The following is a 14,471-nucleotide window of genomic DNA, read 5'->3' as shown; positions in this document are numbered from 1 at the left end:
AGGCATCAGCCACAACATTTGCCTTTCCTAGGTGATAGTTGATTCGCAAGTTGTAATCCTTAATGATCTCTAACCATCTACATTGTTTGAGATTTAGATCCAGCTAAGTGAAAATATACTTCAAGCTATTATGATCTGAATAGATCTCACATCTTTGTCCTATCAAATAATGTCTCCAGAGTCATGTGTCGGATAGTTCTCTTCATGCTTCCTAAACTGTCGGGAGGCGTATGCTACAACATGGCCCTTTTGCATTAGCACACAACCCAAACCTTGATGAGATTCATCGCAATACACAAAAAATGGCTTCTGAGTATCTGGCATGATCAAAATTGGAGCTGAGCTCAACTTTTTTTAACTCATTAAAACTAACTTCTCAAGCGGTCGTCCCCTTGAAATCTGCTTCTTTCTCTAGCAGTTCAGTCATTGGCTTTGCTATCTTGGAAAATCCTTCTATAAACCAACGGTAGTATCCTGCTAGATCAAAAAAAGTGCGGATCTCCGAAACATTCTATGGTGGTTTCCAGTTCAAAACATCATTTACTTTGGATGGATCCACACACACAACTCCTGCTGAAATAATGTGACCAAGAAAGGAAACTTCGTTTAACCAAAACTCACATTTCCTCAGTTTTGCATATAATTGGTTTTCTCTGAGCTTTTGCAATACCATTCTTATATGTTCCTTGTGCTCTTCCTCGTCTTTGGAGTACACCAAGATGTCGTCAATAAATACTACAACAAACTTGTCCAAATACTCCATGAAGACTTTGTTCATCAGATACATAAAATAAATTGGGGCATTGGTCAAACCGAACGACATTACCGTGTACTCGTATAGACCATACCGAGTAACAAATGCTATCTTTGGAATATTTGAGTCACGAATTTTCAGTTGATGATACCCAGTCTGAAGATCGATCTTGGAGAACACACATGCTCCTTTCAACTGATCAAATAGATCTTAAATACAGGGTAGAGGATATTTGTTCTGGATTGTTACTTCATTCAGGGCTCGATAATCTATACACATCCTTTGGGTTCCATCCTTCTTTGGTACGAAGATTACTGGGGCTCCCTAGGGTGAAGAACTGGGACAGATAAACCCTTTGTCTAGTAGCTCTTGGATTTGCTCCTTGAGTTTAGCCAACTGATTGGCATCCATTCTATATGGCCTCTTGTATATAGGAGCTGTTCCAGGTACTAATTCAATGACGAACTCAATTTTGCAATCAGGTGGCATACTTGGCAAATCCTCCAGGATGACGTCTGCAAATTCACCGACCACTCTGCTATCTTCCAATGCATTGGCCTGGTGAAGACTGGCGTTGATAGCTGACTCTGTCGTGGCTTGGAATTCCACCCTGGTTCCATCTGTGTGTGTCAATTGTACTGACTTTGTAGCGCATCCAATGACTCCATTGTACTTGGTCAACCAGTCCATTCCTAGTATGATACCAATTCCCTTGGATTCCAGAATGGTGAGGTTGGCAAGAAAGTCTACCCCTCTTATGCATATACTTATTTTAGGGTATATATGCCTTGATTCCATTTCTCCTCCAGGAGAATTAACTAGCACCCAATTTTTCATTAAGGCTCATGGCAATTTATATGCATTCGCAAACTGAGATGATATGAAAGAATTCGTAGCACTAGAATCAAACAAAACTATAGCAGGGTGAGAGTTAGCAGAAAACATACCCAGTACTACGTCAGGAGCGTCATGAGCTTCTTAGGACAGTTGTTGGCAAAGTGCCCAAAGTTGCCACAACTAAAACATAGGCCAATGTTGCCTGAGACCTGACCTACGTGGTTCTGCTACTGGGGCTGGTTGTTGGTGTTGGGTCACCGCTGCTGCTGGAAGTTGGGGCGAGACTGCTGCTGTTGCTGCTGCTGTACGGGCGGCTTGTACGACCCAGCAAGCTGATTTGGCATCTTCTGTGGTGGCCTCTGCTGCTGATATCCTCCATGGTGGAACATAGGGCCGGTGGTAGGAGGGTTGAAGCGGGGCCAAGTGTTACTGCTAGAAAACTAACCCTGCAGACTGCGCTTGCACTCTTCTCCTAGGTTCTGACGTTTCTTCTCCATGATGAATGCTCTGTCCACCAGCTTCTAGAAACTGGGGTACTCGTTGGCTGAGAGGGCATACTGTAAACTAGCATTGAGACCCTCCAGGAAGTAATCTTGTTTCTTTTCATCAGTATCCACATCATTGGGGGCGTAGAGAGAGAGAGAGAGCTGGGTGAACTTGGTGAGGTATTCCCTTACTACCATGGTCCTTGCTTCAGCCTAAGGACTCCCTCCTCTTCAGCTTCACTTCACCAGTGGGGACATGGTGTGCACGGAAGTTATCCAGGAACTCTGCCCAAGTGATTTCTTGGGGATCCTCGTGAGCGGAAGTGTAAGCTATCCATCACTCTTGAGCGGGTCCAATCAGTTTATGAGATGCGAAGAGAACTTTCTCCCTTCCATTACACTGAGCTATCTGCAGCTTGCCTTCTATGGTCTTTAGCTAGTCATCGGCCTCCATGGGCTCCACTGCTTGAGAGAAAGTGGGTGGTTGAGTGCTCAAGAAAGTCCTGATCCTGGACTGCGGTTGCTACGGTGGTGCTTGCTGAGTTTAGGGTTGCTGATTGACAACCTAAACCAAACCTTGGAGGATGGTCATCACTTGATTGGAATCCATCAGAGGTGGCGGGGGTGGAAGATCGCGCTGGTTGGCAGCGTTGTCATTGGCGTTGTCATTGACATTGTCATTGTTGTTATTGTTGACATTGTTGTTGGTGTTGTCATTGACGTTGCTGTTGCACCTGGTGTTCACCATCTGTTGGTAGCCAGGGTACGATCAGGGGAGCATAAGAGAAAAGCAAGGGCGAAAAAACAAGACAAGAATAGAAAAGAATAGACTGGAACAGAAAGAAATAGGAAGAAAGGAATCCTAACTATTATTATAATATTAACTTATGGAATGTAGAAGGGAAACCCCCACACTACACCAACACTCAAGCAAAGATCCAACTCATAACAAGGTTTACACTACAGACTCAAACACAAGCACACACTAGCACAAATGACACACGAGACTAAACGATTTATTCAGCTAGGGACATCCTCCTAACTTGACTCTACTCCTCGCCTGCTGTGCCTAAAGGGCTTGCTGCATCTGCACGACGGAGCTTCTTGCATAGAGGGGAGCGGGGCGGTGCAGCCACATGTGCCGGGGAAGCCTCCTCGGGGAGAGGGAACTGGTCGGGGTCCTCCAGTAGTATCTCCAGCTCGCGGATCATCTTCTCGTGCTCGGTGTGGTGCTGGTGCATATCGTCTAGCTCGTTGAGTGCTTTGTTCAACTCAACGTACAGGGCGGTAGTGAGGCTGACCTGCTCTCTCAGATGGAGATCTGGCTCGTTGTTGACAGGCGTGAAGATGACCTCCAGGATACCGGATGGGCACTGCGGGAATTTCCCGAACTGGGTGTGGCAGAGGTCCTATCTGTTCTCCTGCAGAAAATAGCCAGAGCCTGGCGAGTAGTGTCCTCAATCTCTGCCTCGAACGTAGCTCTGAGGGCAGTTGCGTTGTGGACTCAGCGAACTCGGTGAAGACCATTGTCGGAGGGCTTCTCGAACATGTTCACCTCCATTGACCAGGAGTAACCACGACCTCCAAGCGGAACTCAGACTCCCCTGGAGAGTGGAGCATCGTGGTAGCCAAGTCCCTAGAGCAGGTACCATAGCGTGCGGGTGAAGTAGGTGGCAAGTTGTCCGTTGTAGTAGAACTCAGCTGGGGGTTGGTGCCTCCAGACTGCACCTGCAGGGATGTCCACCTCAGGAACCAACACGCGCTTGCGTAGAGTGATCTTCGAGCAAGCCATCTAAAATTTTGAAGAAAGCAGAAAATTAGAATAAGTGTTGTAAAGAGCAATAGACAAGGAGAGGAAAAGCTGAAGGGAAAACAATTTTACAAAATTAGTTTGTACAAACATAAATCCTTAGCACGTCCTTTCTAGCTAGGCTGCATCCTACGGTCAACACGGCTCTGATACCACTTTTGTAACACCCAGTTTTAAAGGAACAAACTGGGCACAACACATGTGTGCCAGGATCAAGTTTCATACATGCGCTTACATCATTAGTGTATCATTACGGTGTCATTATTACAATATCACTACTCGACTTGATACAAAAGGACCTGAGGGTCTAAGAGAAAACACAGTGGAAGCTAAAGAGATCTTCAACGTCAGTGGGGCTTCCAATCTTCCACAGGCGTCGATCGGGGGCACTCCAGCCTAGAACAGCAACTCCGGGTCGAAGTCGTCCTCTTCGAAGGTAGCAGCTTCATTTACGGCTTCTTATCAGCAAAAGGGGAAAAAGAAGGGGCAACGGTGTGAGTACAAAAATGTAATCCACAAGTGTAGGAAAAACATGCTATGGGTCTCAAGTCAAGGAAAGGATAGGCACATGTTAACTGCACTAAGTAACTATGGCCTATGACCTCAATATCAGGCATCATATTTACTATGTGAAGATACATATATGACAATAGGATTGACTCATCGGATTCCATCCGACTACCAAGATTCACCAAGTAATTCCATTACCCGGCTATCCGACCAACCATACCAACCTTGATCCCAACTAATCCTGAAGAAGTCCATGTTCGCTCTTGTCCGTTCGACCAGTTTGATACCCAGCAGAGTTTGCACAACTTTCCCCACGAGTCGTGATTCCTGTGTTGCTTCACACTACTAGGGTGTGGAGTCGGAGTCTCACTACAAGGCCTTTACAAAGCTCCCACTAACTTGCTGGCACCAAATGAGGTTTCACTGCTAACAGATTATTCCATCGCTGCAGAAGCCCCTCTTTTGCCACTTAAACGTTCAATGGTGCCCACATAATCAGAGGGGTGGCTAATTAGTTGGCCAGGCCGTACCCATATGGGCCACATGGTTGTGTGGAAATAACTTGGTTATATGTTCAAGAACCGGTCCTTAGGACCCCACACAGGAACAACCACAACCAATTGTGCACTACCGGCACACATGCATTCCCGCACCATCATCAAACAACAGTTCTGTTGGGATCCCGATACCATGTTGCTACAAAATTACCCTTCTAATTTTTGTTGCATAATCATTAGTTAATATTATCATTTTTCCAAACCACAACGGCACTAGAATATTCTACCCATTTTATGTCATGACATAACAGCGGTGACAAGGAAAAGTCATTCAAAAACTAGTAAACCCTAAGATAGGATTTAAATTTAGACAAGCATTCATTTGAAGGATAAACATCTACGCATGGATCCTAAAATAGGGGCAAAATTCTCAAGAACACTTGCCTTCGGTGTAGGGTTGCTCAAAATCCTTGGAAGCTTGATCTTGGAGATTACCGAACTGCCCTCCTCCTAAGCGAAACACCGAAAAAAGCACACAAGGAAAAACTCTAAGAACAGTATACCAAACAGTACTAAAACTAGGTAAAACCCCTATAAAAATATTCTACATGTTGCTACGAATATTTGGGCGCAAAAATCGCCCAAATCGGAGGTACGAGCAAAAAGTATTGAGCTTTTGAAATTCCAGGGCCTAACTGCAAATTTTACTTGATTTTCAGAGAATAAACTGAATTGATTTTATACTGAAAATTCCATTTATGACATCATAAATCAAAACCTATTTACTTTCCTATTGAAAAAACACATGGAAAAGGTTCACGACCCCGTGGACCATGGCCTGAAGGCCGGTCCATGGGTGCACGGTGGACTGAGCACAAAAAAAACAAAGGGGTTTCTAATCTCGGCTATCGGTTAGAGATCGGGTAGCCGAGATTTAAAATGGGCGATCGACGGCTTGGCCGGGCGGCGCTAGCACGGGCAAACAGCAGCCAACGGCTGCGGGGCACCGGTGCATCGCCAGAGTAGCGTGAAATCGTGCCATCAACCACAGATCACGACGGGGAACGATGCACAACAAAGAGGAGGGCAACAGGATCATCACCGAGGGCTTCATGATGGAGGTGGAGGTCCAAGGTTGCCCGGTGACGGAGAAGAATGGCTGGGGAGCTTAGAGCTCGGTGGGGGTGGTGTCCAGCAGTGGAGAAGCGCCGAGAAGCGTGGGGAAGCGTCTCCTGAGGTCCCGCGACACCAAAGAAGGAAAGACCGAGGTCAAGGGGGCTTTTCCATGGAGAATGGCGGCAGCGGGGGAGCTCTCACCGATGAGATCGAATCCGTGTGTGAAAAAGAGGGGAAAGACGTTCAAAACCTTTCACGGGAGGAGATGGAAGGTTTAAATACCCAAGAGAGAGAGAGAGAGAGAGAGAGAGAAACGGGCAAATTCGAGGGGGTTTAGGCGGCACCTAAATGGAAATGATGTAGCGGTTTCCGAAATTGAGAGGTGCGTTCAAGGGGGAAACAGCCGGAATCAAGAGAAGGAATGGCAGCAATTTTGAGCAAGCGCACTGTTGGTGCAAGAGTTCGTCTTACCCAGTAAGTATGGCAGAGTTTCTTCTAAGGAGGAGACTCAAGCTTGGAGACAAAGTTTGAGAGGAAGGAACACCACAAATATATTGGTGATAGAAAAATGTATCACTCTGGGAGGAGTATCACAATGTTCACTATCTTGCGTGTTCTTTCCCTTGTGCCCCCTTGTGCCCCCTTGTGCCCAGAGGACCATGGCCTTCTATTTATAGGGCAATGCGTAGCTTGGCGTACAAGTTATCATAATGTACAAATATCCGGGATCTGACCAAATTACTAGGCTTTATCCCAGATAACTACCTTCTATACCATCGGGGAGATAAATATCCGTCGTGGTAATTATCGTGGTACCTACCCCCTAAAGGGGGCAAGCCAGTCACCAATTGTGGCCCGGCACCACACTGTTAGGGGTGTCAGGATAGCCCTCATCACGCCGGGGTGTCAAAGTGGCGTCCATTAGCCCAGTGCTTTAATGCCGACCACTTCCTTGCAGGCAAAGCACGACCGACGCTCCCCTTACAACAGATCTTTCCTAAGGCTTGTTGACTCACCCCGCTACCTTCGAGAAGGCGTCCTGATCAACCCGAGGCGGGGGCCTCAGGGAGGTATAGAACAGGGAGGTGAAGGCTTTGGGAATCGAGACTCTGGAGGGCCAGGGCTTCGGGAGGTCGCAGCTTTGGAGGACCGAGGCTTCAGGAGGTCGTGTTTTGGAAGGCTTCGGTAGGTCAAGCCGGCGGAGCCAAGGGAAGGCTTCGTAGGTGCGAAGGGGTACCGTGAAAGGATTTGATGATATCGGAGATCGAGCTTTTAATAGAGGGTTCAGAAATCAAGGCTCCGGAGGCACCTGGATGGTGATCTTCAACCGTTATCCTCAGGCAGGTTTATTTTCCCCCCAACAGTACCCCCGCATTCTCGGGCCCTGATGTTTCGGAGGGGGGAGAGGATGTAGAGGAAAAATCAACCCTAGCCTGGTATAGTGTCAAGGATGCCTGAAGGCGATTCTTTGTCCTTTGAAGTCGCTAGAGTAGGGGTTTCGTTTGGGTTTGGAGAATCCTACACGTTCGTCTGGTGGGACAAGACGTGCCACTGCTGCATTCTGACTGGATAATCCAAGGGGTCATTAGGGTCTTGTGACCGTGATCCTGTCACGTGCCAAAAGGGGTTTGAGTTATTAATGTGACAGGACGTCCGCATGAGAAAATGAGGCATTCATCGTGGAGTGCTTCCACGTGTTGGAGGGACACCGGATATGGCCACGGCCCCCTCCCAAGGTGTTTAATGGGAGGACATGACGATGTTTGTCCTGCTTCATCTTCCAGACCTACGTGGCTGCGTGGCCCGGGTATAAAGCCGGGGTTACCCGGTTAGAGTCTCCATAGCCCTATGAGGAAGCAGTTAACCTTGACATGAGTATGGCATCGTCTTCCTCATCCTCCTCGGAGACATCGATTATCTCGATGGCTCCTTCGGGAGCCAGGCTGTTTCTATCGTCGGCACAAGTGCTGGAGGCAAAACTGCTTCCACCTCTGCAGGGGAGACAACTGTCCGCTGCTCTGGCCTGACTTTTGGCTGGGGAGGGCATGCTTGTCGAGATCATCGATATCTCCGATGACGATGAGGAGATCGACTGGGATCTCCTGCGAAGGGAGAGTGAGTCGACATCTGTGGGCCCAGCGGTGAAGCAGTAGGAGGCCGGGAAGGAAAGGGAGAAGGCCTCGCCGGTGACCTCCCCAGACTCCTCAGCGTCCTCCAACAGCTCAGGAGCTGACTACTGTATCAGCTTCTGCAACGGCAGGCCGCAGATGAGGCGCATACGCCGTCTCATGCGTGGCCCCTGCCGGGACCCGTAGGAGGTGAAGGAGGTTACCGAGATGATGTACTTGTTGACATTGTGATATATCCATGTCACGAATGAACTTAGTCACCTTGTACTCTTTCTCGCCTTGTTTTGCTCCGTAGGGATCTATCTTCTTCGCGGTAATTTCTGTACGGTTGTTTTAGTGTGTATCCCCTGGATGTACTAGTTGTTTAATAATATGACACGGATCTTTGGGAATGGTCGTGTCTCCTTCCGTATCAAAATGCGAGAGGACCTTTCGAACGGGTGGCCGCATGCGTGCGTGCTTTCGTGCCTCCAAACCATACTTCTTCGTCCCTTTCGAAGCTGATGGCTAGTTTTTCTAATGACCAATGGATATGTAGGGTAACTAAGGAGAACTGGGTGGAGTAGTGGTGACCTCGTCATCCTTGGTTACTGTGTACTCCTCGGGCCTGGGGCTAGTAGGGCCTCCTTCCTAATTTGTTCCAGATTTTCAACTCAGCGAAGTCCCTCTGGAACCTTTGGAGATGAACTCTGGAGGTGGTCCTTGACCCTTCGGGTTATTTAGCGACTGTCCCAGTTGACAGCGATGATGTGTCAGAGGCGCAGTAGAAGGTTAGGCAAGAGAGGTGGTTCGCGACCCTCCCCGGTATTCCGTATGGAGCCTAGCGACGGTGTGTCGGAGGTGAAGCCGAAGGTTAGGCGGAAGAGGCGGTCCGTGACCGCCTTGGCCTGTAGCCGCTGCCTGGCTCCGGAGGTATTTCGTCCGGAGCCTGCGACGGTGTGTCGAAGGTGACACCGAAGGCCAGGCGGGAGAGGCGATCTACGTCCCCCTCGGCCTTTAGCCACTGCTCGGCTCCAGAGGTATTCCGTCTGGAGCCTGGCGACAATGCGTCGGAGGCGAAGCCGAAGGCCTGGTAGAAGAGGCAGTTCGTGACCCCCTCGACCCTTAGCCGCTGCCCCACTCTGGAGGTATTCTGTTCGGAGCCTGGCGACGATGCGTCGGAGGCGACGCCGAAGGCTAGGTGGAAGAGGTGGTCTGCGTCCCCCTCGGCCTTTAGCTGCTGCCCGGCTCCGGATGTATTCCATCTAGAGCCTGGCGACAGTGCGTCGGAGGCGAAGCCGAAGGCTAGGTGGAAGAGGTGCTCCGTGACCCCTCGACCCTTAGCCGCTACCCAGCTCTGGAGGTATTCCGTCCGGAGCCTAGCTATGGCGCGCAGAGGCGAGGCCGAAGGCTAAGCGGAAGTGGTGGTCCACGACCCCTTCGGCCCTTAGCTGCTGTCCGGTCCGGAGGTATTCTGTCCGGAGGCTGGCGACGGCGCGTCGGAGGCGAGGCCGAAGGCTAGGCGAAAGAAGCGGTCCGTGACCCCCTCAGCCCCTAGCCACTGCCCAGTTTTGTGGTCTCTGCAATGGATAGCGGAGGTTCCACTATGTTTCCCGTGCCATGAGGTGCGTGCTTTTTTTAAATGTTAGTATAACCCTCATAAAATAACATGTAAAAGGTGTTTCAAACGAGATGGTAGGGTCATGTTGTTACCTTTTACCATACGTGTTTGAGTCACGTGATCATACCTTACCCTATAGGGAGGGGGATCTTTATACCTCTTTGATCTATGTGCGGCGCTCTTTGGAGGCCAGTGGGTTTCGTACCCCTTCGGCACAGAGGCATTATCCTTCAAGATGCCGGGGTACCTTTCCCGTTAGGTCTTTTCAGAAACTTTTCGCCCGACGGAGTTTTCAGAAGTCTCTTTGTGGTGCAGAGGTTTTGTAAGGCTCTCCGTTGTGCGTAGGTTTGGAAAACCTCTTCATTTTTACTGGAGGTTTGGTAAAGTTCTCCGTTTTTACCGGAGGTTTTTGTTAGAGTTCACCGTTTTTACCAGAGGTTTGGTAAAGCTCTCCGTTTTATTGGAGGTTTTGGTAAAGTTCTCCATTTTTACCAGAGGTTTGGTAAACCTTTCCATTTTTACCGAAGGTTTTGGTAAAGTTCTTCTTTTTTACTGGAGGTTTTGGTAAGGCTCTCCGTTCTTACCAGAGGGTTTTTAAGGTTTTTCATTTTTTTCAAAGGTTTGGTAAAGGTCTCCATTTTTACCGGAGGCTTTGGTAAAGTTCTCTGTTTTTACCGGAGATTTTGGTAAAGCTCTTCGTTTTTACTGGAGGGTTTTGTAAGGTTTTCCGTTTTTGTCGGAGGTTTTGGTAAGACTCTCCATTTTTGTTGGAGGTTTTGGTAAGGCTCTCGTTTTTGTCGGAGGTTTTGGTAAGACTCTCCGTTTTTGCCGGAGGCTTGGTATGACTCTCCGTTTTTGCCGGAGGCTTGGTATGACTCTCCGTTTTTGCCAGAGGTTTGCTAAGATTCTCCGTTTTTGTCAGAGATTTGGTAAGACTCTCCATTTTCGTCGAAGGTTTGGTAAGACTCTCTGTTTTTGTCGGAGGTTTTGGTAAGACTCTATATTTTTGTCGAAGGTTTGGTAAAGCTCCTTGGCATGTATTAATGCCGAAGGTCTTACACACTATCAGAGCTACACAATACCTTCCAGGTGACCTAGGCATGCTATGCCCGTGGTATGTAGGCTTGTCGTGCTCCCAAGGAAACGCCCGGGGTGCACCACAATAATGTCCACCAAGGATGTGCCCTGGTGCATGGCATTTATATGACCAAGCTATGCAATGCCTTCCAGGGCACCCTGGGCATAATCTGCCTTGCAGGTGACCTAGGCATAAGCGATGCCCGCAGTAGATAAGCATGTCGAGTAGAGAGGATTCCTAGCGACAGCATTTCTCAGAGCACCACATCCTCACATCAAGGTAGTCCCCTGATATGCAGCATCCACACACTATCAAGGCTACATAATACCTTCCAGAAAACCTAAGCAGTCCTGCCTCCCAGGTGACCAAGGCCTGCTACGCCTGCGGTGTGTGGGCTCCACTTCCGAGCAAGGAAAAGCCTACTCTCCTGGAAACCTTTTTAGGTGACCTTAGGTTTAGGCAAGCTATGCTTACCGGTGCGTGGGCTTCTCACGCCTCCGGAGAAATCCCCTGGGGGTGCCGTAGCTACATTACCAAGGAAGTCCCTTGATAACCGGCATCCACACACTATCGAGGCTACACAATACCTTCCAGGAAACCTAGGCAGTCTTTCCTTCTAGGTGACCTAGGCATGCTACGCCTGCGGTGTGTAGGCATGTCGTGCGACGAGGATTCCTTGCGACAGCATTCCTCGGAGGACCGCAACTCCGCCACCGAGGACATCCTCCGTGGCGTGGATTCGACACCCGAGGCTATGCAATGTCCTTCCAGGGCACCTTGGGCATAATCTGCCTTGCAGGTGACCTAGGTATAAGGGACGCTCGTAATGTGTGGGCCTCACTGTCTACCAAGACTATGCAATGCCTTCCAAGAAATCTAGGCAGTCTTGCCTTCCAGTTGACCTAGGCATGCTACGTCCGTGGTACGTGGGCTTGTCACGCCACCCGAAGATGTCCTATGGGTGGTGCCGCAACACAGTATATCAAAGAAATCCCTTGATACGTGGCAACTACGCTTCCGAGGCTGCACAATGCCTTCTAGAAAACCTGGGTAGACCCGCCCCCCAGGTGACCTAGGCACGATGCATCTGCGGGAGTATAGCAATTTTGCATGGTTATACTAGCTAAGTTTTGCAGTCTACTGTTGGCAATAAGAAGCTATATGTAGCATAAAACATAGCTAAGTGATATAACTGTTCATGCTAAGTGAGAATGTAACTTAAGTTCTACTGCTTCTACCTAGTGGCTATCTATTGAAAAAAACTCTGTGCAATAAGGTTTGAGGCCTCCAACAGACTCTATCCTTGCCGTATGAAAGACGGATCACTAGGTAAACTACTTGATAGTTAACGGTGGGCGTACCTTTGTAGGAATAAGGCCTCTATTGTGAGGCTTGGTGACCTCGAAGCCTGTGGCTAGGCTGGCAGAGGCGGTGCTTGACCCCCTCAGCCTTTAGCTATTGCCCGACCCCGGAGGTAATCTGTCTGAAGCCTGGTGATGGCATGTTGGAGGCATAGTTGAAGGCTAGTAGGGAGAGGTGGTCCTCGACCGCCTCGGTCCTTGGCCGCTGTCCAGCTCTAGAGATATTCCATCCGGAGCCTGGTGACGACGTGTCCCGGACTCAGTTCTCATTGCTGCATGTGGTTCCATTGGTAGCAGGGTCGGTAGTGACGGTGCAGGGTTGAGGGGTCAGGGATTTGCCCGGGAGTTTTCCCCAGGCCTCTGAAACCTGTGTCGTCCTTCACCCGCTCCTTCTGCGGCTAGGTACTCTGCTTGCCTTTCGAGGTATTCCTCCCGGAAGGTCATGAGGGTGTGGTAGTAGTTGGTGTTGTGGCCGCGCCGTGGTCCGTCTAGGATGCACCCCTGGTCTCCGGGGGCGTCGAAGCTTGGAGTTGTCATCGAGGTCGCTGCTGAAAGTAGTGTGTCCCGGAGGTTGTGGTTTCCCCAGGGGCTCCTTCCCCTTTGGGAGACCATCGAGGCTGCCCGGTGAACCAGCTTTTGGAGCTGAAGTGGTTCTGACTATGCCTCACCGGACGAGGTATGCTTTGGGTTTGCTGTGTACGGTTGGCATTGTGAGGGTGGCGTCGGAGGCCCTGGTAGGGTCTGCGCACCGTGGAGCCCTCCATCTCCTTGGAACTCTCTGTCGCCTGGCGGGCCCAAGGAGGGCGCTGGGTGGACAAACTTTTCAAAGATGCTGACTCGCTCGGGGTATCCCAGGTGTGGTCAAAGGGGACACCTGGGGACTAAGCCCAGGTAGGAGCACTCCTGGGTTGGATTGCCCAGAACCATTGGAAGGTGGCCTACTTGGTTGTGGTTTCGACCGCGTCCTCTCCTAAGGTAGTGAGGTCTTTGTCGTGCAGAGGCTGGAAGGCCTCCGCACCATCTGGAGTTCCTGTACTGACCCAGGGTTCTGATTTGGCCAAGGTCAGAGGAACTCCATCCCATACGGCAGTGGGGCTGGAGCATGCATGTGGTGCTTATCGCTGAGGCAGCCATGCATATGGTTGCATGCTTGCAATGGTGGGTATGTTGATTTTAGCTAATCCTTTGGTGGTTTTCCTGGTGGATTCCTATCTCTCTTAGCACTTCTGTGTTCAAGTCCCCACAGACGGTGCACTTTTGGTGCAAGAGTTAGTCTTGCCCCAGCAAGTACGGTGAGAGTTTCTTCTAAGGAGGAGACTCAAGCTTGGAGACAAAGTTTGAGAGGAAGGAACTCCACGAATATATTGATGATAGAAAAATTTATCACTCTGGGAGGAGTATCATAGCGTTCATTGTCTTCCATGTTCTCTCACTTGTGCCCCCTTGTGCCCAGAGGACCACGACTTCCTATTTATAGGGCCATGCGTAGCTTGATGTACAAGTTATCATAATGTACAAATATCCAGGATCTGACCTAATTCCTAGGCCTTATCCTGGATAACTACCTTCTATCCTATCAGGGAGATAAATATCTACCGTGGGAATTATCATGGTGCCGATCCCCTGAAGGGGGTGAGCCAGTCACCAACTGCGGCCCAGTGCCGCACTGTTAGGGGTGTCAAGATAGCCCTCTTGACACCGGGGTGTCAGAGTGGTGTCCATTAGCCTAGGCCTTTCATGCTGGTCACTTCCTTGTAAGCAAAGCATGACCGGTGCTCCCCTTTTGGCAGATTCATCGGGAAGGCCTACTATCTCACCCCCTGCCTTTAGGAAGGCGGCCTGATCAACCCGAGGCGGGGGCCTCGGGAGGCATAGAATAGGGAGGTGAAGGCTTTGGGAAGCGGGACACCGGAGGACCAGGGCTTCGGGAGGCCAAAGCTTCGGAGGACCGAGGCTTCAGGAGGTCGAGCTGGTGGAGCCAAGGGAAGGCTTTATAGGTGTGAAGGGTACTGTGAAAGGATCTGATGATAACGAAGATCGAGATTTTAACAGAGGGTTCGGAGATCAAGGCTCCGGAGGGACCTGGATGGTGATCTTCAATCGTTATCCTCATGCTGGTTTATTTTCCCCACAACACGCGTGATTTGGGGGCAAACAGCTGGGCGGTGGCAGCAAGAAGGGGAAGCCGAGCCGCGGCTCAGGCGCGGGCGGCTTGGCTCGAGCCAGCTTAGGTGAGACCCACTCGGCAGCGGGAGGAGGAAGAAGGGGGCGGCTGGGTGAGCACAGCAGGTCGG

This window comes from Phragmites australis, chromosome 5, assembly GCF_958298935.1.
Source record: "Phragmites australis chromosome 5, lpPhrAust1.1, whole genome shotgun sequence".
NCBI classification, from domain to species: Eukaryota; Viridiplantae; Streptophyta; class Magnoliopsida; order Poales; family Poaceae; genus Phragmites; species Phragmites australis.
This window is presented reverse-complemented; position numbering follows the sequence as displayed.